Genomic DNA, 25,437 nt, shown 5'->3' on the forward strand with positions numbered 1-25,437 from the left:
AGTGCATATAGGTGGCCATGCTCTGTATTGCTTGACCTTACCACCTACATTTGACCTAAAGCAGGCAGAAAAAAAAAAAAAAGTTTAAGCAGTCAGGCTGTTTGGAGAAGACCTAGCACCTGTGCCTTACCTAACTGATGATGGTGACATAGTAGGCTGATCAGATCCTTGCTCTTAGGAAAGTTTGAAGGAGAGAGAATTATTTGGTAGGGACAGAAGTCAAATGCTTAACCAGAAAAAAGGCAGACAGAGATGACATGAGTCAGTAGAAGCCATGAGTAAGCAAGAGTGATGAGTAAGTAAAAGCTAGGTCGTAAAATTTTTAAAAATTGTGTGTGGGCGAGAAACAAAGATTTTACTTAATATCTGTAGGGGAGGAGCATGATCAACAAGTTATTGTTGCCAAAGACACAGGGAACTAAGCAAACCATTACACATCTTTCTCATCCTGGGCGACTTGCAGTTCTCAGTCCATGTTCCTGTGCTTCTCATGAGACCTGGTTAAGCTGCTTTCCGTGGATTACTATGAGGCCTAGCCACATGGCATACCTTTGTTCCAGATTTTCACTGGAATCCTTGCAATAATGTTCCCACTCGTACTCCTCTCACACACACTCATGAACAGCCACACACAGTGACTTGAGATAATTGATTCTCTATTCTTTGTAGCCAAAGGATCCTAAATGACGCAACTGCTCTACAAGTTCAACTTTTATTACTTTGGCTCTGCAGCCAAGGCAAGGAGTGATGAACAATAGCAGTTTGTTTTGTTTTGTTTTGTTTTTTAACATCTTTACTGGAGTATAATTGCTTTACAATGGTGTGTTAGTTTCTGCTGTATAACAAAGTGAATCAGCTATACTTATACATATATCCCCGTATCTCCTCCCTCTTGTGTCTCCCTCCCCTCCCCCCATCCCACCCCTCTAGGTGGTCACAAAGCACCGAGCTGATTTCCCTGTGCTATGCAGCTGCTTCCCACTAGCTATCGATTTTACATTTGATAGTGTATATATGTCCATGCCACTCTCTCACTTTGTCCCAGCTTACCCTTACAATAGCAGTTTTGTGTCCTCCTGAAGAGGGTACAGACTTTGAACAGAAAAGGCAACTTAAAGATGATGTGATATAGGGAGGGACCAGAGAAAGATGGGTAATGCTAACGACAAAACATGGCATTTGAGGAGCCTACCTGGAAATGTGCCTTAACAAAAAAATGTAAGAATAATATTTCTTCTTTTCCCCCTACTGCAGTATGAGTTCCTAAGGCATTCATCACGGTATGCCTCTCCAGTCCCAAGAAGAGGGCTTTGCACATAGCAGGTGAAACACAAAATTGAGCACATAATGTGGCCCAGCTATCGGTTTATCTTAAAGTTTAGTATCTGCTTTGAATTGACTGGTAAAAAATATACTTTCAGGCAGACTAAACTGAACTGAACTGAAGAGAGAGACATGAGTGAGAGATGAGAGTAGAATTCCCAGAAGCTTCTGGGAGAGGTAGAGATAGATAGTGTAGAATAGCCTAGAAACCATGGGAGGAATTTCAAAGAGCCGGATAAGAAACTGCCTTCCTCATTCATAGGACTAAGGACCAGAACATGCTGTTATCAGGAACATCTGCAGAGCACAGTACAGCAAAGCCTTTCACCAGAGAACATGATGTAGGGCATAGACAGTGGAGGAGAACTGGCAAAAACAAATTCTAGATTGTAGTTTTTAAATGGCAGAACAAATGTCATGGCATCCAACTGCACTAGGAGAACAAAAAGAAGAAACACGACTCCATCTTCAAGGGAAGTAGGAGGCGTGTACAACCCCATGCCACAATATGTGATAAAGAACAAATAAATGCAGTTGAAGAAAGATACCCACAGCTGCAGATCCCAGATGAAGTTGAAAGAACTCTCTGAGGGACAAAACCAATAATGCCCAGTTTAGACTAACAGGACGAGATGTATGGGCTGACAGCAGGAGCTTCCTTGGGCATGAAGAAGCAGGGTAATGGGTTCAATGAAGAATCACACAGACAAGGCTGAAAACGTGAACAAAACCTTACTGGGAAAACAAAAATGTAGGGATCGCATCTTTAATATAAGACAGCAGTAGATTTAGAGGAGAAAGCTTTTTTTTTAAAATTAATGTATTTATTTTTGGCTGTGTTGGGTCTTTGTTGCTGCGCACAGGCTTTCTCTAGTTGCGGTGCTCAGGCTTCTCATTGCGGTGGCTTCTCTTGTTGTGGAGCACGGGCTCTAGGCACGTGGGCTCCAGTAGTTGTGGTTCGCAGGCTCAGTAGTTGTGGCTTGCAGGCTCTAGAGTGCAGGCTCAGTAGTTGTGGTGCACGGGCTTAGTTGCTCCGTGGCATGTGAGATCTTCCCAGACCAGGGCTCGAACTCATGTCCCTTGCATTGGCAGGCAGATTCTTAACCACTGCGCCACCAGTGAAGTCCCGAGGAGAAAGCTTTAAATAAGGCAAAGAAGGATGATTCATAACAGCAATATACTAGTATAGTCACCTATAAAACAGAAACTACAGGAAATGTGAAAATAAATAATTACATGATAGTGGTAGGAAATGTTAATTCACTCATCTTAGTTCATAAGAGACCATGTGGACAAAAAACAAGAAAAAGAAAACCCAAATAAAAATAATGAATGAACTAACTATTTGATATTTGTCACTCTGTGTCCTGAAAGCTAAGAACAGACCTTTTTAAATGCTGAATAAAAACAAAATAGACCATAAAGAAAATGTCAGTGAATTCCAAAAGGCAAAATGAATACATATAGCATTGTCTAATCACATTGCAGTGAAACTAGAAATTAAGAAAATAAATAGAAAAAAATTGTATTATCACCTGAACATTTAAAAAAAATTTTTAAACAACTCTTGGATCATAGAGGAAACCAAACAGGTTATAGAAAATCTAGGGGGAAAAGCACTACATGTCAGAACCTATGGGACAGCTAAAAGTAGAATTCAGAAGCACCTATCTTGATGGAGAAAGAAAATAACTGAATTAAATATCTAACTCAAAAAGTTAGAAAAATAATCAATAAAACAAACATTAGAAAGCAGAAAGTTGGAATAACAATAAAAGTTAATGAATTAGAAAAAGAAAATTCATCAGACTAATAAATAAAAGATCTGGTTCTTTTTTAAAAAAAATCAATTAAATAGATAAATCTCTAGCTAACCTAATAAAATTGAAACTTGGGTGAGGAAGAGAACATAGAATGAGAAATAATAATGGGGAAATGATAGAAACAGAAAAGAATAAAATAATTATAAGAAAATATTTTGCTCAGTACTATGCAGATTAATTTGAGAACCTGTAAGGAACGTATGCTTTTCTAGGAAAACAGAAATGATCAATACTAATCTCAGATAATTAGAAAATCTAAACTGACTATTTATCACAGAATAACTTCCCCCCAGCGCCCTCAGGGAAAGCCTGAGTGAGGCCCGGGTGATGTAGCAGGGGAATACTAATAACCTTTCAGGACCAGATCATATCAGTCCTTCCAAATATATGTGCTTTACCGAACGTGGAGATTTCTCACAGGAGACATAAGAAACTAGTAAACACTTGTTCTTGGGGAGTAGAACTGGGACTAAAGGACAACATTAGAAGGAAATCTTATTTTTTACTAATATCTTTTGTACTTTTACTATTTTATACCATTTGCGTATGTTGCTTATTCAAGTGTGAGGAATTTAGAATACCTTTGTTTCACATTTGGACAAGTTCACGACACCATTTGGCTTCTGTTATTTTGTTTTGTTTACCTTAATTTTTTGGTAGGTAGAATTTCTTAAATGCCCTTCGAAGATGTCCCAACCTAATTCCTGGAACCTGAGAATATGATGACTTCTCTGATTATATGTCACAGTTGACCATAAAATAGGGGTATTATCCTGGATTTTCTGAGTGGGCATGATCTAATCATATGAGCCTAAATGCAGAGAGCTTTCTTTGGCTGATGGCAGAAGGGAAGTCAAGGAGGGAGGAAGTATGAGAGGGACTCCACGCACAATTGCTGCTTTGAAGATGGAGGGGACCATGGGAGGAGGAAGGCAGGCAGCTTTAAGGAGCTGAGGGTACCGCCCCCCACCCCCAGGGATGGCTGGCAAGGAAACAGGACCTCATCCATACAACCACAAGGAGCTACATTCTGCCAACAAGCTGAAAGAGCTCGCAGGTGGATTCTTCCCCAGAGCTTTGATATAAGAGGCCAGCCCAGCAGGTATCTTGATTTCAAGCCTTATGAGAACCTGGGCAAAGCCCAGCAGAACCCACCCGGACTTCTGACCTTCAGAGTTGTGAGATAATAAATGGCTGTTGCTTTCAGCCACTAAGTCTATGGTAATTTGTTACACAGTAATGGAAAAGTAGTAGAGTAAAATTATATTTTAAAACCTCCAAACATGTGGGGCTTTATGAGGACTTAGAAATGGGAGCCATCTTTCCTCCTGTCTGGAGGTGGTAGGATGGTGCAAATCAGCTTCAGAGCCCCAGGCACAGGGACCACATGTAGAGTCAGGGTCTATGTGATTCCCGTTAAGTGCCGTAAGTAAAATATACTCTGCTGTATTTTCATTATTTTCTCTAATTGTGTAGAAGTCCAATTTTATTATTATTTATTTTTAGTCAGGGACTCAGTGTGTCGGATAACAATTTTATTATCTTAATGAAGGGAATACATTTTTTATACCTGTTTTGGTTTTTTTCCCTGTTCAGATTATAGTCTTGAAAGCAATTTTGGGGGCATTTCCATTTTAAACAATCTTTTCTGTTTTCGGTGAGGAAGTTGGAATTTTCTTTCTTTGGATATCTTAGGAAATTAGCTCCTACCTTCCTAAAAATTCTTTGTTTTTGTGACCTAGATTTTATATTTGTCATTAGAACAGTTTTTGATCATGGCAGTGGGGTCAAATGACACTGTAATTCTTTGACTAGTTTTTCCAGAGTATTACTTATTTGACTTGCCCCAGTTTTGTTCCAATGGCAATTTTATCTGAGACTGAATATAGTTTACCTTTTAAATTGCTAGACACTAAAAGTAATCTTTCAATTAATTATTTGAGTTTAGTGGTGTGGGAATCAAATATTTAATTTTTATTTTATCGATTGGAATTTAGTAAATTTTTGCCTCGAAATGTTAACCCCGAGAACTGCAGAAGAGAAGCATATCTGTTCAGGTCTCCAAAGAGCACAGGAAGATTCAAGAGTGTGGGGAATTGCTTCTGTGGTCTCCATCACTTCAGATTCCAAGTAGAAAAGCACAAAGCAGTCACAAGCAAGTCAGTGTCAAGAGCCCAGCATGATCAGCAGATGCAATAACACACAGAATCTCTAATACTGAGTTTTGATGCCTTTTCTTTCTGGTAAGTTACGTTGTCCAATTTTCCTTTCCTGGCCCATTCCAGGGTCTTGTCAATAGCCTACCGAGGTCAGGAGATGCTTCTGCCTCATGTACAACACCTCTGGGCAGTGTGGTATAAAAAGATTTATCTATGATAAATGTGAAACCCAGGAGGAAAAATTTTAAGCAACTGATTTTAATGACTGTACAGGGTCATTAAAATGAACCTGTTTGACAGAACAGGTTTGACAGAACAAACAGTTTCTATTTTGCTTTGATAATCAAATTTCTTTAAAGAAGGTATTGGTCATGTTTAGCAGAAATTTGTCATTTGCCTTAAGGAAATGAAGTTAAATATTTTTGTTTTGTCTTTAATGAGATATTTCTAAAAGGAAGGGAACTGTATTATTGCTAATTCTGTTGTGGATGGAGGCATTCAGAGCAACCACACTAATTATATTAGTGCTCTGTGCCAAAGCATATATAATGACTGTCACTGATTGGTGTCTAAATTATGAAAGGGTAAAAACTTGCATAATAGAAGAATGCTATTTGGAAGAAAGCAGGGTGCTTTTCTTGGAGTCCAGTAATCTTTTTATCTAATCAAACTACACCTTACAGTGTGCTTTGTCTCCTTTATAAACCATACTTTACAGATACTGATTTAAAAGAAATTCCCTCTAGTGGAAATTCTAATTTTGGAATTGTGCATAATTTAGGGGGGGTCACACTTCCAGGTCTCAGCTCAAAAGCTAGCTTTCCTCCAAAGCCCAAGCCTGGCTCTGGTAGATTATTTTCCAAGACTCTTGATGAACTATGCTAAAGGAAAGGAGGAATGGTACAGATCACCCTAAAATCCTGGTTGACTCTCTCCTGCGTTTGGGGTTTTCCTCTGGCATGTTTACCTTCTGAATAATGCTTCTCCTAGGCTAAATATAAAAAAATTAGTTTGCCGTCTGAACCCACCACCTAATAACAGATGTGTCAGAGTCATGCTGATGGTAATGATATGCTAGCCACAAAAGAGAAAGAAACCTGTGGGAATGAGGCTTTGAGAAGTATTATGAATGTCATATTGTAGAAAAATCTTGACTAATAAGAAAAAAAAAAAAAAGAAAGAAAAATCTAGCGCCTGGTAAATTCAGCATCAGCACACATAGTTTGCCTTCAGTAATTTGGACCTCTGCAGCTTTGGGGCAATATTGCATATAGGTGGTATAATAAGTTTATTTAGCAGAGTTCCATCAAGTAAATATAAAAATCTCAGTTTTGTTATGGTAATAATATTGTCCTCATGTTTTTGTTTTTATTTTTTGTTCAATGATTTCATGAATGAATTGCCTGGTAGAAAAGCAAGTAATACACTTCCCAACCTGATATTATGTATGTGTTGAAGCTAAAGAATGTCATACAAAGGAGTGCCCTTATTCATAAAACATTAGGGGCAGAGAGGGAGGAGGCTTTCCATGTTTTAATAGCAAAGACCTTTCATTGTAAAAAATATTATTATTCCTTTAGAAACCGTATAAATTACTGAAGGGAAATATGACCAAGGATATGTTTTGGGTGAATAAATGCCAGATGCCCATTTCACTAGGTGATTAGTATTCTAAATATTTTTCCATTAGCTAGTTTCAGCTCAGGAAATAGATTAGATGCTTAATGGCCTAAGCAGCCAGGAAATGAGCAATATATTTATAGATTCCACTAATGAATTTTAAGTAAGACTTCTTGCCTATTAAAAATTCTAACTGCAATACCCAATGTAAATGCTTTTTTAAAAATGCTTTTTAAAATATTCTCTCTCCTCTCTTATCCCAGCCCTTTTGAAGGTCTAGTATTCTCAGTAAGGAGAAGAAGTTACCTAAAATCATATTTTGAGGAAAGCCTGAGTTTATATTAAGTGTGGGGAGTCAGTTACCATTGAGCCTAGATCCTGTGTTTTAGTAGCAGAGACTAATCCATTTCTGGTCTTGTTTTGGGAATCTATAACAATCTGACAGAGCAGCCACCGTGGACCATTCTGATGGCCCTATTTGGGCGCAGAGATTCTCCAGTCTAAAAGGTGCTGGAGGAAGCTTATTTCCACCTTATTTAGCCCTAGGAGTTTAGCTGTGCTCTGTGGAAGCCTGGGAGTGACTGTATCCTATACGTAGAACAAAGGCAAGACAGGCTTTGGCTTCTGTTAGGGCCCTTGCTTAAGAGTCAAGAGTACTTATTCCCACCTTAACTTCACCACTGAATAGCTTTATTTGGGGCCTTTGATATAAGCAGTTGAGTTAGAGGACCCCAGAGGCCCCGTACAGCTCTTATACCATATTAGTCTAAATCCCACCTGTGATTTCATAGGATCCTGAAGTAAGCATTCTACTCCCCTTCAATGGGCCTTTTTTTCTGCACCTGGTAAACAAAGATACAGGCTCTTGAGATAGAGGGACTGTTAAAATCAGAAAAGAAAGGCTCAAATCAAAGACATTTTAAATGAAATGAGATTAAAAGACATTTGTTTATTTTTTATGGGAAATGAGGGATTAATACATGGATTTTCATCGTGTATAGAAATTTCTTTCATTTTCTTCCTACAGCCTATTGATTAAAGTTCGAATTCCTTGAGTTTTTCATTCTGGTACCCCAGATGTTTAGCACTCTCCTCTGTACATAGGAAAAACTCAGTAACTATGTGTTCCCTTGAATTTCACTAAAGTACCATTTAAAAAAAAAGTAAAGTATCAACTGCCTTTTAGTATTTGAATTGTTTTAAGCCAATTTTTAATGATTGATTGATGTTTATGCAGTGGCCCATTTTTATTTGTTTGTACTAACAGAGCATAGCTTTCATTAAATGGACAGTTCAAATGAGAAGATAATTTGTGTTCTTGAAGCCAAGCAGGACCCTGTGGGGCTCCTGGGCACGGGAACCTTTCTGTGTCCCCCGTTTCTTGTTTGTAGGAAATAGACTCCAGCCTCCATGGCCTTCCCTGAGTTCCAAAGGGCAGATTCAAACAGTTGCTAATCAGGGAAGGGAGGGAATGCAGAGACAAGGGAGGAGACCACCTGAGGCCAGATCAAAGAAACTAGAGAAGCTCATAAGGAGACCACCTGAGGCCAGATTAAGGAGTGCAGGCCCTGCATACACCCTGATCCTTGTTAGCAACTCTGCCCTTGAACCATTGCTATAAAACTCCTCACCAAAACCTCCTGGGTTGGGACACACAGTTTTTGAGGCATGAGGCTGCTGTGTCCCCCCTTTACCTGGCAAATCAATAAAGCTATTCTTTTCTACTTCACCCCAAACTCTGTCTCCGAGATTCAATTTGACACCTGTGCACAGAGGCCAAGTTTTTGGCATCATTCTTAATTTTAAAATATTATATAGTCCTATTCCCATGCAAATGCTCTCAGATCAAACTGACTAATTACATATTGGAATACCTGGACCAATTTATTTTTTTATTTTTTAAATTTTTTATTTTATTTTATTTTTTTTAACATCTTAATTGGAGTATAATTGCTTTACAATGGTGTGTTAGTTTCTGCTTTATAACAAGTGAATCAGCTATACATATACATATATCCCCATATCTTACCTGGACCAATTTAAAATACAACTTAAGGGAATTCCCTGGCAATCCAGTGGTTGGGACTCCACACTTTCACTGCTGAGGGAACAGGTTCGATCCCTGGTCAGAGAACTGGGATCCCACAGGCCACACAGTGTGGCCCAGGAGAAAAATAAACAAAAATAAAATGAAATGAATGAAATAAAATAAAATTTATACAGAAGCAACCAAAGGTTCACCACTGCATTTTACTGGGTCTACCTTTTATTTTTCTGTTTTATTTATTATATTTTTAAGTTATACCTTTAGATTAAAAAGCCCCAGGATAAACACACGAGGAAACCTTTCCAAGTTTAAGTTTTAAACAACACCACACTCTTCCTCCCAATCTACACCCCACATAATAGCAGCAAATCAAGTTAATCAAGTAGTATAACCCTAAAAGCATGGAGGCTCTATCCTCCCCATCACCTGCTTTTACAGGTCTCCACCAGCAACAGTTTCCCCTTGACAGTGTTGTCGAACCCAAGTTCATGTGCCCAACGCACAGTGAGACCAAACAAACAGAAATGTCGGAGTTTGGAGCAGCAAAAGGTTTATTGTAGGGCCAAGCGAGGAGAACAGGTGGCTCTTGCTCAAAAACACCCTGAACTCCCTGATGGTTTTTGGGAAAAAGTTGTTATAGGCAAAATTTGGGGTGAGGGCTGCAGGTGTGTGACCTTCTTCTGATCTGTTGGTGGTGAGGTAGCAGGGCGGTGCTCCAGGAATCTTGTGTTCAGGGAAGTTACCATCCTCCACCTGGGTGGGGGCCTTAGTTCCAGCAGAAGAGCTCAAAGGTATTGTCATGTATCAATATATCCCTTGAGGAGGAACCGAGACCCTGCTTTGTCAGTGCACTGTTGTTCCTTGACTGTTCCTCCTTTGTTCCTGCATTCCCTCCCTTCCCTAATTAGTAGCTGTTTGAATCTGCCCTTTGGAAATCAGGGACCGTCTAGGCAAGAATAAATTATATCTTAAAAAGTGAGAGGAAAATGAAAGGGAGAAAGTAGCATAAGAAGGAAGAAGAAAACAAAGCCAAGTGGGAGAAAAGCAATGTCTTTGATGGGGTGTGCCAGGGTGTGGCAAACCAAAGCCTGACAAGCTGTAGACCTCAGCCCCTGGGATGCATATAGAATAAGAGCTAAAGAGGTGATGGGTGTAGTTACATAGCTTTGATCAGAGTCAGTGCTTCCTATTGAAACCCGGCAGCACACAGTGGGGCCCTCCCAGGTACAAATCCTTTCCGTGTCCCCCGTTTCAGTTGCCTAAGCCCCTAGGCTTTGGTTTCCTCATTCTGTTGCAGGAAGGGGGACTCCTTCTAGGGCCCGAGAGTGGGCTCTTGTCTAACACTCAGAAATGAGTTGTCCGAGGAGACACATGTGCAGACAAAGCAAGAGACTTTATTGGGAAGGGGCACCCGGGGGGAGAGCAGCAGGGTAAGGGAACCCAGGAGAACTGCTCTGGCACGTGGCTCGCAGTCTCAGGTTTTATGGTGATGGGGTATGAGTGTGGGGAGAAAACCTTTTTTCCACCCTCTCAGGTTTGGTTTCTTGGGGCCTGTGAATTAAACTGACAAAAGGCATATGTTTCTTTATAGATGTTAATATTTTTACATGAATGGAAACTTCACAGAAAAGAAGTGAAAAACCAAAGAGGCCGTTAGACCTGGGGACCATTTAACAAAGGGTGATAAATTGTGACTAGACAGAGGAAAAAGGGATTGGGGCTTGTAGGGGGGTGAATTGTGGGAAGATGACTAGGAAACGTATGGGGGAAACATGGTAGATAAGGGCTGTAGAGCGGGCACCTTTACAAATGGAAATTTCCTTTGCAAAAGGGAAACGTATGCCCTGCTTTTGGGCAGATAGGGGGAGGGCAGAGAGCTCCTCCTATGTCTGCTGTTTCTCAGTTGCCTTCAGCTCCAGATAATCCTTAAGTCACCTTGGCATAATTTTAGGGTGGTGCATTGTGATCACCTTCAGAAACATAAGAATCTGAAAACCCTTTAGAACCCTGTGTCTCTGAAATTCATGGCTACTAGCGTAGGGGAGGCATCAATAATTTTCCCTCTATCCTTCTAGGTTCTTGGCTGAGACACCTCCTGTAATAAAAGACAGATTAATAAGATAAAAACAAACAGAAGCTTAATAACATGCCTACATCCTGTATACATGGGAGATACCTAGGAAAACTGAGTACCTTCCCCACATAGCCCAAGCAACCACCTTAAATAACATCTCCAGCTAAAAACAAATGATGTTTGGGGGGACAGCCATTAATGGGAGGTTGCCAGGAAAAGCACAGTAAACAAGGGCACGGTTGTTATGCAGAGTTAAGTCCTTGCCTTCTCCAATGATAAGAGTTTCTAGAAGTTTAGAATCATCTTCTCTTCCTGTACAGAGAGGGAGACACACTTAAAAATGGAGACTGCTCTTATAAAATGTAAATGTCTCTTACAAAAGGGTAACTTTTACTTGATTTTCAGAGCCTTTCCTGTGTCTGCTCTTTATTAAAAATAGTCACCCTAAAATAATCATTATGCCTAAGAGGCATTTTTTTGGTAGCATATTCTGCTCCCTTTCACTACCTTATAAAACTGATTGATGAAGTTGAATGATGCATATTTCAACATGTAACTAATTAATACTGATACATAGACAATACCTCTAACAATGAGATACCCACAGGTGATTTGTGATTTTCCAATTTTAAGAATATTTAATATCAAAATATCAAGTTGTATATGTTAAATACATACTTTTTTGTCAATTATACCTCAAAAAAGCTGAAAAACAAAAAAGTATTTGAATGTTCTGGTTGTAATCTCTGAGGCAAAGACCTTGTCAAAGTGAAAGAAAATTTGTCACAGCTATTAATCAATGACTCATTTTTTTGGATAATTTTTTTTTTCATTGAGATAACATAATTTAAACTTAGTGAGGCTATTAGCTTTTTTTTTTTTTTAATAAGTGTATTTATTTATTTTTGGCTGCATTGGGTCTTCATTGCTGCACACGGGCTTTCTCTAGTTGTGGTGAGCGGGGGCTACTCTTCATTGCGGTGTGTGGGCTTCTCATTGGGTGGCTTCTCTTGTTGCAGAGCACGGGCTCTAGGTGTGCGGGCTTCAGTAGTTGTGGCACGCGGGCTCAGTAGTTGTGGCTCGCGGGCTCTAGAGCACAGGTTCAGTAGTTGTGGCTCGCAGGCTCTAGAGCGCAGGCTCAGTAGTTGTGGTGCATGGGCTTAGTTGCTCCGCGGCATGTGGGATCTTCCCAGACCAGGGCTCGAACCCATGTTCCCTGCATTGGCAGGCAGATTCTCAATCACTGCGCCACCAGGGAAGTCCCTTTTGGATAATTCTGAGACACCATCAGTTGAGTTTGAAGCTACAGAAATTATTTTTAAAAGTCTGATGGTTAGAAGTCAATTTGGGATCAAAAATAATCCCTCTCCATAAATTTAATTTACTGTATATCCACAGTTCCCAACTCAGGGCAGTTTTTACCTCCGGGGGACATTTGGCAATGTCTGGAAAATTTTGTCACAACCTTGGGGGAGAGGTACTACTGTTTTCTAATGTGTAGAGGCCAGTAATGGTACAAAATATTTAAAATGCACAGGACAACTCCATACAGCAAAAAATTATCCATCCCAAAATGTTAATAGTACCAAGGTTGATAAACTTTTCTATATGTGACTCTATGACTCAGGATGAGTTCTTCAAATTGGAGTGTCTACTCATGTTTAATTCTGGTAGGTCTTGAAAAGAAAGTAAAGGTCATTAAAATCTCACATCTCAGCCATGCACATCATGACAAACTGCTTGCTGACTCTTAGATTTTACTCTTACCTGGATAGTTAGATCTTGACAATGGATTCTTGAGTGTAGTCCGAAGCAATGTTATTACTATGGGAAAACAATAAAGAGAAAGCATGTGTTTATTTATTTATTTATTTATTTATATTGGAGGATAATTGCTTTACAATGTTGTGTTAGTTCCTGCTGTAGAACAAAGTGAATCAGCTATATGTATACATATAGCCCCTCCCTCTTGTGCCTCCCTCAAGAGAAAGCATTTACAAGATCCTACTAATTGGTATTAATTGTCCAATCTGAGCAGGTTTAAGGCCTGAGTAATTCTTTCATAGGCAACAATTCTTGTATAATAGTAGGCTTCAAAGTGGAGTCATGGACTGTAAAGCTAAAGTGGACTCGACCAATCACCTAGTCCAATGATGTTGTTTTAAAATAAAATAAGAAGCTGTCTATCTAAGCTCACATGGCGTTTTGGTTGCAGAACCAATACAAGCCATGTTTACAACCGAGGCACAAGGCACTTCCTTCTCCTCCGTGTAGATATTCATCACATTTGTAGGCTCTTTTCGTTGGCTCATTTGTTAAAGTTGACCCTCACTAGACTCTGCATCAAGGTTTGTTCAACGCGGACTTTAAGAAAACTCAGGGAGGAATTGATTTTGTGAATAAGGGGATTGATAGTTGCAACCCTACAACATTTACACAATTTGCAACATAATATTAAAAATGAGGAGGGGGAGAAGTGCAAGGGTAGGGTGGGGAATTTCCCTTGAATCCTCAAAATGATAGAACTGGAATTCTACTTACTATCTTTCCTTTCCCAACAACAGTTGAAATTCTACAGTAATTTTCCCTTCGGTTATTTGCATTTTTCCTTTTTAAAAAAGTTTCCATTATTATACCTAATAGATTAAATAGCATTCCTTTTTACTCACTGAGTTGCTATAGTAAGATCGGTAAAAAAAGGTTATTCCAAAATGCTGACATTAAAGAACAAAATTTTCAGGGATCTAGTAGTTTAAGCAACATCATGAAGCCATAGCTTTACTAAGATACATTTTTTTTTTAAGTGTAAACCAGGCTTATGACATATCCTGAAACTGGGGATTTGAAGAAAATACTGTTAGAGAAGGAGATTTATAGAGATCACTATTAGTGATCAGTAGTAGTAATTGAAGTATATCCTGATCTGATTTAATTTGAGATATTCAAAATAATTAGGCTGTTGAGTGTAGAGGTGAGTATAATCATCACCATTTCAATAAAGTTGAAATATTAATGTGCTAAAGTACCATCTCATTTGGTGCCAGTGGAAAACAAAATGCTTAACCATTGTTGCAAAAATCACTAAACCTCTCTTACCGCCTAATTAGCTGGTTAACTCATTTTCCTTTTTGCTTTTCAAATGCTGTTCCCTGATTTTGCGTTCAATTTATCTTTTTCTGAAAACCTGCTAATTTCACGTGCATTAGCCCTACAGAAGAGAATGTTGCTTAGCAACTGCCAAAATAACTAATAAGCCTGTATCTAGTAAAGCCTTAAAGGACTTATTTATTTTAAATTTATGTATTTCTTTATTGACCATTAAAATCAAGAGGAAGTTGGTTTCACTTTGAATTTCTTTCAAGTTCTGCTTTCTATTTTTTTGGTTAATTTACATATGCTACATATTTTGTACCAAAAACAAAACACATAGTATGTTTAACATGAATGTCTCTTTTCTCCCATCAACCTCTTAACATTGCTCTGTGTTCATCATTTGCTTTAGTTATTCTTTTCTAACAGAATACCCTATCAATGATAATGCTGACTAAAGAAATGTTTTCTAATTCATTGGATACAGAATTCTACAATATTGCTTTTTAATGCCTAAGAGGCTAATTTTTTAAGGAAGAAATACATTAAGGTTTTAAGAGAGAGAAATACTTAGAGATTCAGTTGAAATGGTTGATATTACCCATAATGGTTTTATTTTTGGTTTTTTGACCCAGAAGTATCTCAGAAGAGTCATCTGAGCTAAGGGCTTGGGGTGGGAAGTGGTGCTATCTCATTGCAGTCTCCTATCAGACTCCTGTCACTTAGCCTTGGCATGTTCGCTTGTCAGAAGTTTAAGTCTTCCCACTCTGGCATACAGAGCTTTAGTGTTATCCAAATTTGAGACCTGTTTGCTTCACTCTGCTCTGTTCAACTGCCCTGGGGCTTCTTTTGTATTCTGCGGTGTTGAAAAGTTAAAGACCACTTCTACAAAAATATTAATAAAAAGAGCACAGGCAACTTATATATTTTTTTTTTTTTTTGGCAACTTATATTAATAGTGCCAAGGCCATCTGCATTAAAAAGAAATTGCATGTGCTTTCAGGAGAACTTTAGTCTTGGAATGAAACTCCTTTACAAAATGGCCGCTATCTTCCAGGCTTTGGCCAAATTTATAGCTTATTTTCTTTCACAGGAAATAACTCCTGGAATATCATCTTGCATAATGGTTAATTACCCTCTCCACATGTCGGAGGTGCTTTTTTTTTTTTTAATGGACTATCGTCAGTAAAATATTATCCTAACGTAAAATAGTGTTTTTTTTTTAAAAAATAATAGTTAATTACTGAAAGCTGCAATAGCTATAAATAATAGAGTAATTCACCTATAATTGGCTAATGTAGGACCCATTAATAAACTATAATCTGTAAAACCATATATACTGTGTTCACATCTCATATTGTCAACCCTTGTATAAAGAGAACAGTGCAGAATAACTGGAGTTAAGTTTAAAGATGTATGTAAAAATGAATACTTAGTATAATAAACTATCTGATATAAATACAGTATGTGCCAAAGAGTCAAATAGTTTAGGACAAAAAATAATCTTTTAAGAGAGGTATGTATGAGAGAGAGAGAGACAGAGAAAGGGAGATAGATAATGGGGAGAAGAATGGAGAGAAGACAAAGAAAATAATGTTATGGTTGAAGTTTAAAAAACTCTTTGAACATTAACATGTTAGCTTCAAGACCAGCTTACTGTTCAGTTTTTCCAGGGGAAAAGAAAAAAAAAATTCACAAGACTGTTAATAGTAAATAAAATAGTTAATAAAAGCAGCCACTTATTAATGCTTCAATTCTGTGTTTGCAAGCATAGATAAGGGGCAATTTCTTTTATCCTTTATAAAGTTTAATACCAGAACTCTGCTTAACATTAAGTTTATTTAGCCAGGCTTATGAGCCAGTTTTCCTGTAATTATTTTAGGCAGTTCTCCTTATACATGGGAATAGAAAATTGAAAGTATGGCTAGAACATTTGATAACTGAAATTTTCATAAACTGAAACTTTTATTTATTTTAGCTCTTAATTTTAACTTATTCCCATAGCCTATTTGACATAGATGATTAGAAATAACATCTACCAATTAGAGTCACAAATTAGAGATTTTCCTTCTTTCCCTGTTTTTGCACTCTTTGAAAGAGAGATACAAGTAGTGAAGTGACAAAGAACTAGTTGCCCATTAGGGGAAGCAAAAGACATTATTTACATAAATTAAAATTCTCCACAAACCACTAATATTTAATATATATTTGTATTCAGTTTTACAATCTGACCATTTATTCAGATTTGCTAGTATAGAAGCATATAATCTCAGCTAAAGTAATTTTTTTTCACCATTATTTCAATAATAGTTAAATGGTCATTTTAGTATTATAAGTCATAATCTCATATTACATTGCATAATTAAAATTCTCCCTAAATGCATGCTAAGTTTAATATAAAATAACGGTTTCATAGCAGTTTTGAACATTTAAAATTTATATTTAAGAACACATTGAAAATTTTAGTACAGGATAATAAGGACAACATAATAAGGAATGCATAGCCAGAAATTCTAGAAATTGACAGCTGCTTGTTTTGCCTTTGATTCTTTATGTATCTCGTTAACTAGTAGATAGGCCTTTTTCACCTAAACATTTGCAGCATTACTTAGATCTCAAATGGACATTTAAAATAAGAAAGATGTTTTGCAGAATACATATGTCCTTATGCCTAAAGGCGGTTATCATATTAGAATTTCTTACTGAAAATAAAATCTTTGGTCAGCTATGCAGGCACTAATATTTCAGCTATGCAGGCACTAATATTATCTCTTAACTTCCTGCTTAATTTGAAGAGGAATTAAAGCATATGGATTTTAGCTATTTTTATGATCCTCATGATATTAGAGAGATGTTCTCTATGATGACACATAACAATTCTTAAACCTGAAATGATCACTTTTTGGGAAAAAATTTTAGATTGAACATAAAAAACAAACTCTTATCAAAATGAATAAAATTAGAATGCTTTGGGCATTGCCACTGCTGTTAAAAAGTTAATACTTTTTATTATTTTACTATTAGCCAATTTTAAGCAATTTACTATTGCCCTTAACGCAAAGAAAAAGCCAATTTTTAGCATCATGAAAGCCACCATTGACAGTTCAAAGAACGCTGCCTCAGTCCACATGGTATGTTCTGTTGTAACAGACTGTTAATATGTGCATTAATAAATTATTAATAAATAATATTATCAGATGCAATGAGTTTTTAGTTCATATTTTCAATATATAATGATATAATATGAAAAACAAAATACTAAGAGAAGAGAAATACGGAGTCCCACTTTAGAAATTTTAAAGTTTCTATTTCAGGATCTCCAAATTGAATTTTTTTTCCTTCTCTCTTGAATTCATGTTATGCAGAACTTGTTGTAGGTGGAGAAAAAACAAAAAGCAGAAAAAACCCCGAGCTTTTGTAATCACGTATTTCGGTTTTAATCATGTCTCTGATTTACTAGTGGTGTGATCTCAAATACACTTAGGGCATGGTTTCCTCTTCTGTAAAATGGGGATAATAAAACCAGCTTCACAGTATTGTTGCAAAAACTAAAAGAGATAACAATGTAGTTAAAGCTCCCGCCAGCACAATAACTGTTAAATTTGTGGGGTTTTCCCCTCCTTCCGTCTTCACCCCTAATCAAATTCAGCTGATATCTTTGAACCGAAGTAGATTACAGGTTTATTGGTCAGTTCTAAGCTTCTGGATAAGCTGTTACTCTAAACTATTGCATAGGATATTTCTTTTGACTCTAAGATCCAAATGAACACTGGAAAATCTTTTTATAATACAGTTATAAAGAAAGATTATGTATTTCCACATGATAGCCCATAGTAACAGTGTTTTCTTGATCAGGTTATAACCGATGAATATCGTTATACAACAAATGCTCTCTTTGTTCCCTGTTCTTGTCACAATTGCTCAATTTAATAAGAGGAAATTGATTAGGCTCTGTTTGCATTGTAGTCAGGAAACTGGAGAGGGAAGCTAGACTGTAAGAGATCCCCTCCCACCCCATTATCAACCTTTTACCTCCTCTAACCTGCCTCAATTATTTCTGACAGAAGGACTTGTGTAAATTACCAGATTGCTCCCAAACAAAGCAACATCTAGAAAGATTCATTGTGTAGGGAAAACTGGTACAGGATTGGAGTTGTGGGACACCTTTTATTTCTCCCTCCAGAATTTTTATTAATTGGACAAGAAAATAGAAAATAGAGGCATTGACTGTGTTCTTATGTACTGAGAAGAGACCCCCACCTCATATCTAAAGGTTATATTCCATCTTCTCAGTTTTTGGCAGATGATCTTACCACTCCAGTCATCTTTTTTCTTTCTTTTTTTTTTTCTCACCGTGCTGTGCAGCTTGCAGGATCTCAGTTCCCTGACCAGGGATTGAACCCAGGCCACAGCAATGAAAGCCCTGAATCCTAACCACTAGACTACCAGGGAACTCTCCATCATTTTTATTAATGTTGATAATAACAGCAACTATCACTAATCAAATACTTTATAGAGCCTGGCACCTTACTAAGGGCTTTTATGTGCATTACCTTATTCCTCATAATATCAGCACTGTTATCATTTTCTCATTTATGGATGAGAAGACCAAGGGTGAGACAGCTTATGGAACTTATTCATGGTCAAACAGCTAGTATGTGTCAGAGCATTGTATCAAACCAGGGTATTTTGAACCCTGGAGCCCATGTGTTAACCATTATGCTATACTTACTCTAATGATAAAAAATGGAGGCTAGAAAGGCAGAAACCCTGTAGTCTTCGAGGACTGCCCTTGGCCTACATACCTTGTATTCCAAATTTGTTGACCTGAGATTGGAAACCTACCACAGGCTGATTCAAATCTGCCTTTGAAACTGTACCTCCTACTGCACCTAACATAAATTCACCACTCTGGCCAGGCTAATTTTATTTTCTCTCTAAAAAAATTACTTCACTTTGCTTATGAAAATCCAATCCATTTTTTCCATGAAGACTTTCCTGTCTGCAGAAGGACTTAATTCTGTTACAATCCTAATATGACTTGACAGACATGGTGTATTGTATTGTGTAACCTTAAGTGTGTGAGTGTCAAGGAGATCCCAGCGTGGGAGAAGCAGTGGTGTCTGGCACAGGGCTGATTCTCCGTACATGTTTGCTTACTTCCCTTATCTTCCTGTAGTCATGAAGGGCATGCACTTTGCAGCCAGACAGGCTTGTTTTTGAATCCTGTCAGTTCCATTTCTAGCTGTGAGAATGGAGTCAAATCACTAAACTTCTCCACACTTTAGTTACTTCGTCTGTAAAGCAAGGATATTTATAGTACCTAGCTCATTGACTTACGCAAAGATTAAATGAGATTCTATGTCTAGGACATAGTGAGTACTTACTAAATACTAGCTGCATTATTATTATAGAGAATTTTTAGTATATATTAGTCATTATTATAACTAGATTATATGTTACTATATTACACATTTATAAGCCCTCCTCATGCACATTGCATGCATTTAGTAAATGCTGCTGTTTTAATTTTAATTGATATAATTCACATACCATTAAATTCTTCCAGTTTTAACTGCAGAATTTTAGCCGAGTCCACCACTGCAAGCTTCTGTATATGACCTACTACAGGGATCTGAGGGCCCATTTGGAAGAGTTATCCAGGTTGGGTCACCAGCCCTACAGGAAGAACTTGAGACAAATGAACACTAGAATGAAAACGAGTTAACACTTTGTTGTTCTCTAAACCTACCTTCTGACCTTGTGAAAAAGGAATTTGAAACATATTCCATGTGGAATGGTTTGATTTAGTGGTCAGTAAAACTTTAAAAAGTTATTCAAATGCTTTAGAAATTAAGGTAAAGTTATTTGCAATTACAATTCAGTTGTATATTCTGCTCAAAATGAGACAGGATGAAGCATTACTCGTATTCTTAGATGTGTTTGGAATCGTCCTCGCTTGGGGTGATAGCAAATATCAGTGAATGCTTAGGAGCACTTGTAATGCTTATTTTTGGTTAGGTAAAATTTAAGTGAATGTGTTGTGTTAAAAAACAAAATTCAACTGAGTAAATTTTAAAGATCTTATTGGCTTTATTCAACAGTTCACGAAACGGCGGCAGCCAATCTAGCAGATAGAAAGGAGCTCCGAGGAGCCGTACAAAATGAAAGGCTTTTATAGGCAGAAGGGAGCAGGAATAAGAAAGTTACATGAGGCAAAAAAGTGGATTGGGTTATCACAAGATTACTTTCCTTTAGGGGACAGCAGAGGTCTATCAGGCAGATTACCTAACTAGTGCTGATGAGGTGATTCCTGGTTTAAGATTTCATTTCTGGGAGAGTGGAAACTGTAACAAAGTCTTTGGTGACATGGGGCTTAGCATAAGTGACTCCATGTTGGACCTGTTGTCTTGTTTTTAATAGTTGGCTGTGGATTTCAGAGTTACAAATGAGGTAGAGAGCTGACTTGTTAAAGAGTTGCAGCTACTCTTTCATAGTCTGGAATGTACCTCACCCTCATTCTTTGTAGTGAGATGCAAATGAGGAAGTAAGATACCCAGTGTAACTGTTGAGCAAGTATTTATGTCCCACTGGTTTTTGTTTTCTTAGTTTAACTCTGGGGATTTTTTTTTTTTTTTTTTAAAGAATATGTGTTTTCTGAGGTTTTGAATTTGCCTAGCAATTACTAGCAAAGATAGGAAAGATAATGAGCTGAATGGTTGGAATTTGACACGAGAATAATGGTTTTCTTTATTTACCTTTGCATGATTTTAAAGAGAACTAAGATTTCGCTTATTTATCTTTTACTTCATGTTCTTTTTCCTTTGTAAAAACTCAGCATGTTACTGGACTATTCTGAAATCCAAAATATTCTGAAAAGCTTTCTTCTGTTTGATACTTCAGTGGTTTCTCTCTCATTTTATCTTTTGTTCCGCCACTTAGAGCACTTGGGTTCTGTAATGTGCACTCCTAAGTGTAAAGAGAAACCTACTTGGAATATTGTTTTCCTGTGATTAAGAAAGTAATTGTAGAATTTTGTCTTTCTTAGAGTTCTTTATGTCAATACCATGAACATTTTGTGACAGTCTGTTAAAACTGAGTCATGTATACCTCATGAATGTTTATATTGAACTGAATCTATTATATATTAATTGAATCTATAAAGATGTTCCTGAATTATTAGAAAAAGACCACTGGGGAACGAAGAACAGTCTCTACAGGGCTTTGCCAGTACATGTGGGGGACATAGACCTTTCTGCCCTCTAGGCCATATTTCTGTCCTGGTGGTTTTGTCTTCCTTTCTGTCTTATCCTGATTTTACGGCTGTTGTGATGAGAATGTTGAACAAGTAGAACCTGAGGCATGGGGGAAAGGGTCCTTACAGCCACTCTTGTGAGGTGAGATCATATTTTAATGATGTGTGATCATTTTTTAATGTATTGGCTGCTTTGATGGTGGATAAAAAGAATACTACTCCCATAATTAAACTACATTGCTTTGCTGCATTTGGGGAGAACACAGAAATTGAAAAAAGTTCACATCTTATTCAGGCTTCTCTTGATTTTTGTTTTGGCTCTTTCTAAATTTGACACTTGAGAATAGATGTTCTCTGAAGGCCAGGAATGGTTTCTTAGACTCACACTCATTTAGTATGACCCAGGTATGTTTTTGTTAAATAGTAATAATCCTAGAAGAATGGCTGTTGGAACAAATCAGCTAACAGAGTAAAATCTGTGTAAAAATTTTAAAACAGCATTTAAAAATATTTGGAGATATCTTATTTGTTAATTCGTTCTTATCTTAATGAGATCTAGAGAGGCTTTTGAAAATTATTTTGTAGGCAGTTTGGCTTCTGAATAGAAAGACTGTAAAGAGTAGCTAATAAAAAGTGTAACAACTGTCCCCAAATCCTCTTTTTTTTTTTTTTTTAAATTATTTATTTATTTATTTATTTATGGCTGTGTTGGGTCTTCGTTTCTGTGCGTGGGCTTTCTCTAGTTGCGGCAAGCGGGGGCCACTCTTCATCACGGTGCGCGGGCCTCTCACTATCGCGGCCTCTCTTGTTGCGGAGCACGGGCTCCAGACGCGCAGGCTCAGTAGTTGTGGCTCACGGGCCCAGTTGCTCCGCGGCATGTGGGATCTTCCCAGACCAGGGCTCGAACCCGTGTCCCCTGCATTGGCAGGCAGATTCTCAACCACCGCGCCACCAGGGAAGCCCCCCCAAATCCTCTTTTAAAAGCAGAAGAGTTGATATTAGAAAATCCAAATTAGGGTACAAAGTAGACTGCATTTGTCGGGACACATTATAGCAACCTGGGGGGACTTTCTTAACAGCTGGGATTACTGTTCACCTTTGTTTTTTATTCTGATAGAGATTAAAAAGGTATTTTCACCTTCAAATCCCCCAATAAGCCTATTTAGTGGAGGGAAATAGGACACACTGCTTTTGACTCTTTCTGAGCACACTGAGCACATGTGAAAACCTCCGATATATTCCATCCCTCTCAATTTACATGACCATGAGGAAACTGAAACCTCCGGAGGTTAAATGACTTGCCCTGGGACAGACAGCTAGATGGTTCCTGCTGGAACTGGAGCCCCTCTGTTGGTTACCACGAGTGCCTTGTTTTCTGCTGCCTGTTTGATACCCAATCCTCTCCTGGTAAATTTTAGCAGCAACTGGTGTTGTCGGCACTTCACGCCTTGATCTCAGGTAATTCCCCACCCCCACGCCTTTTTTCAGTGGAGCTGCACAGTGTGAAGTCGAGGACTGCAGAAGCTCAGGTGGAAACCATTCGGGGAGATCAGTGGGTCTTAGTTCACCGGGAAAAAGGCAAGAGTAAGAAAGATGTCTTGCAAGGGAGTGAAGTACTGTATGTAAACATGGCTGTGTACAATGACTCCTGAAGTTTGGGAGGGTACGATAGCTGTTATTTCTGACACTGGAGAAAATATCTTTAGGAAAAGAGAACACAAAGACAGTTTTTTAAGTAGATCATTGGTTTGCAAAAAGTATGCTTTTTGTTGGGAACACAAATATACATTTAACTGTATGACAAAAGGAACATTTGAATTTTTGCTTCCCAGACTCTGAAGTATGGAGAAACATTTAAGGGTGACAAAAAATGAAGGATGCCCATCAAACTTAGAGGAGTCCTTGCTCTAGAAAACATATGCACTGTGGCTATGAGAGAGGACCTCTTGGATTTAGGAGTGAAATGTTGTTAATAATTAGAAGGCACTGTGGCTAATTAGAAGAGTCTTTTGAAAGTAATAAATCAGAAGCATTTTAAAGATACCTAATTGTTTACCTAAGAACCTGTGTGGAATTCTCAAAGGACTTAATTATTTGAAATTGTTAGCTTTTGTTTTTGTAATTTTAAAACTGTCTTTACAGCCTTTATGTTTCTAAAAGTGTTTTGCACTCTTATAGCCCTGATGCCTTAGAAGTTTTATGAGTTTAACACACAGCACCTACAATTATATGATACTGTTTTCCCTGGCCGTTTTTTTTTCTTGGTTAGGAGTGTTCTTAACCAAGATGATTACCTATTGTTACACCGAATGTGCTCTCCCCGGGTGCATAGGCAACTGCTCAAATGCGGTTATAATTCTTGTTTGCCCCTGGGTGGTTGCCAGCAGGGAATAAGGCATTATGGGAAGTAGTTTCTTTACCTTCCACAACAGGTGTCTTTGTCAGTGCACCTGAGTCAGATATCACTGTGGAAGCACTGAGTCACTGGAGCAAAGGAAAATATGAAAGTCAGAGGAATTGCTTTCACAGCTAGAAAATGGTCCTGCAAGATAAATCGGAAACCTTCTGGTGCTAGTGAATGCACGAAGAGATTCACAGTATCCTTTAAAGTACTTCTGAAAAGATAAAAAGGAATTGAAAAGGTATGAACTGCCTGACGCTTTATAATGTCTCCTGATGATCATTTAATTTTTACCTGGTTAGTCAGCGTTAAGATGAATGTGCTGGAAGAATTTTTAAGGGAAATAATGCTTAAAAGGCAGAGATGCATTGTAGGGAAAAAATGAAGTGAAAATGCTTTACCAGCTCCAACAAGGGTCAAACTCAGTTTGAAGCTGTTTTAATCTTGAGGATTTATTTAAAGTATTGCATTTTCTGTTTAAATAAGCCTATTAGTCTTGCTTGTGTTTCCTAGCAATAAGGTGTTTTCCCCCTTCCGTGTATGTGTGTGTGTGTGCGTGTGCGCGTTTGTAATCTAGAGTGCTATAGTATTGCAAAACTCTTCTAATCACATTTAAATGGACCCAGGTACTATTTAAGTAATCATGTTCATCTAGGTGGAAATACTTTAGAAAAACAAGGAAAAATAGACACTATAAATTTCATTCCAAGTTTTGTTTTCTGAAAAGCAGACTTAGACAACGTAATACTGCTATTGGTAATTAGGACTAAAAGTTCCAAACAGTATCTGTATTTGATTGTAGACAAACATTGCCAAACTGATTTCTAATTCTAATAAATAATATTTCTCTTGGTACTGCAGTGTCATAATCTATAAAAAGCAGAGAAGATAATAGCTTAATTAGAAATACTGGAAAGACAACTTTTGGTGGAGCTTTATCTGTCCTCCCCCCCTTTTTTATTTGCTTAATACTTTTCCCATGGAAATTAGCATACATTATATTTCCTGGTGATTTAGGCAACCTTGTAATGATAATTATGGGCAGCTTTCACATTTTTTATCAGGGCACATTGAGGTTCATTTATGGTCTCCGGCTGTACTTTAAAAAAAATGCTTCTGGTGGCTAAGGCACGAATAGTTCATTACTATCTGCCGATTTGGGTAATTAAAAGAAACCTCTAAGCTTAAAAATAGAGACCAAGAGAACATCTATCTCTGGGAGAAAAATAATCAGTTTAGAAATGAGAACCTTGTGTTGCTTTCAGAATAACAGCAAAAAACTAAGCTCTCAATATCAAGAATTCTGTTTAAAATAGTCATGTTTTTTTAAGTGGGAGAAGAGGAAATGGTTATTCACTGATATTGCAGTCCCTGTTTCATTTTTATATTTTGGTACTTTTTTTCTTAACAGAAATACTCAGAGGGAAAAAAGAACCCTTTTTTTTTTTTTTTTCATACTTCAGGAGATAATTTTTAACTGCACCAAGAATTCTATAAATTCTGAAAAACTAAAGGCTGCCATCTATTTTCTATGAATGTGAAAAATAAGCAGTAAGAAAATCCACTTCTCCTCCAAGAAGAAGAATCTTGATGTAATACTGAAGTAAGAAGATAAACGAAAAAAATTTCTAATTATCAAGACCAT

General features: G+C 37.6%; 1 protein-coding gene and 1 long non-coding RNA gene across 6 annotated transcripts in view; both read left to right on the plus strand.

Annotated features, from left to right (window-relative positions):
* The window catches only part of RABGAP1L (RAB GTPase activating protein 1 like), a 783,585-nt gene that overhangs the window by 670,944 nt on the left and 87,204 nt on the right, over positions 1–25,437 (plus strand). The window lies entirely within an intron of this gene.
* LOC132352893 (uncharacterized) lies at positions 22,702–25,356 on the plus strand. Its single transcript, XR_009498900.1, has 3 exons — positions 22,702–22,849; positions 23,824–23,988; positions 25,214–25,356. It is a non-coding gene; the product is annotated as an uncharacterized LOC132352893 (long non-coding RNA).

Source organism: Balaenoptera ricei, chromosome 1 (genome assembly GCF_028023285.1).
Source record: "Balaenoptera ricei isolate mBalRic1 chromosome 1, mBalRic1.hap2, whole genome shotgun sequence".
Taxonomy (NCBI): Eukaryota; Metazoa; Chordata; class Mammalia; order Artiodactyla; family Balaenopteridae; genus Balaenoptera; species Balaenoptera ricei.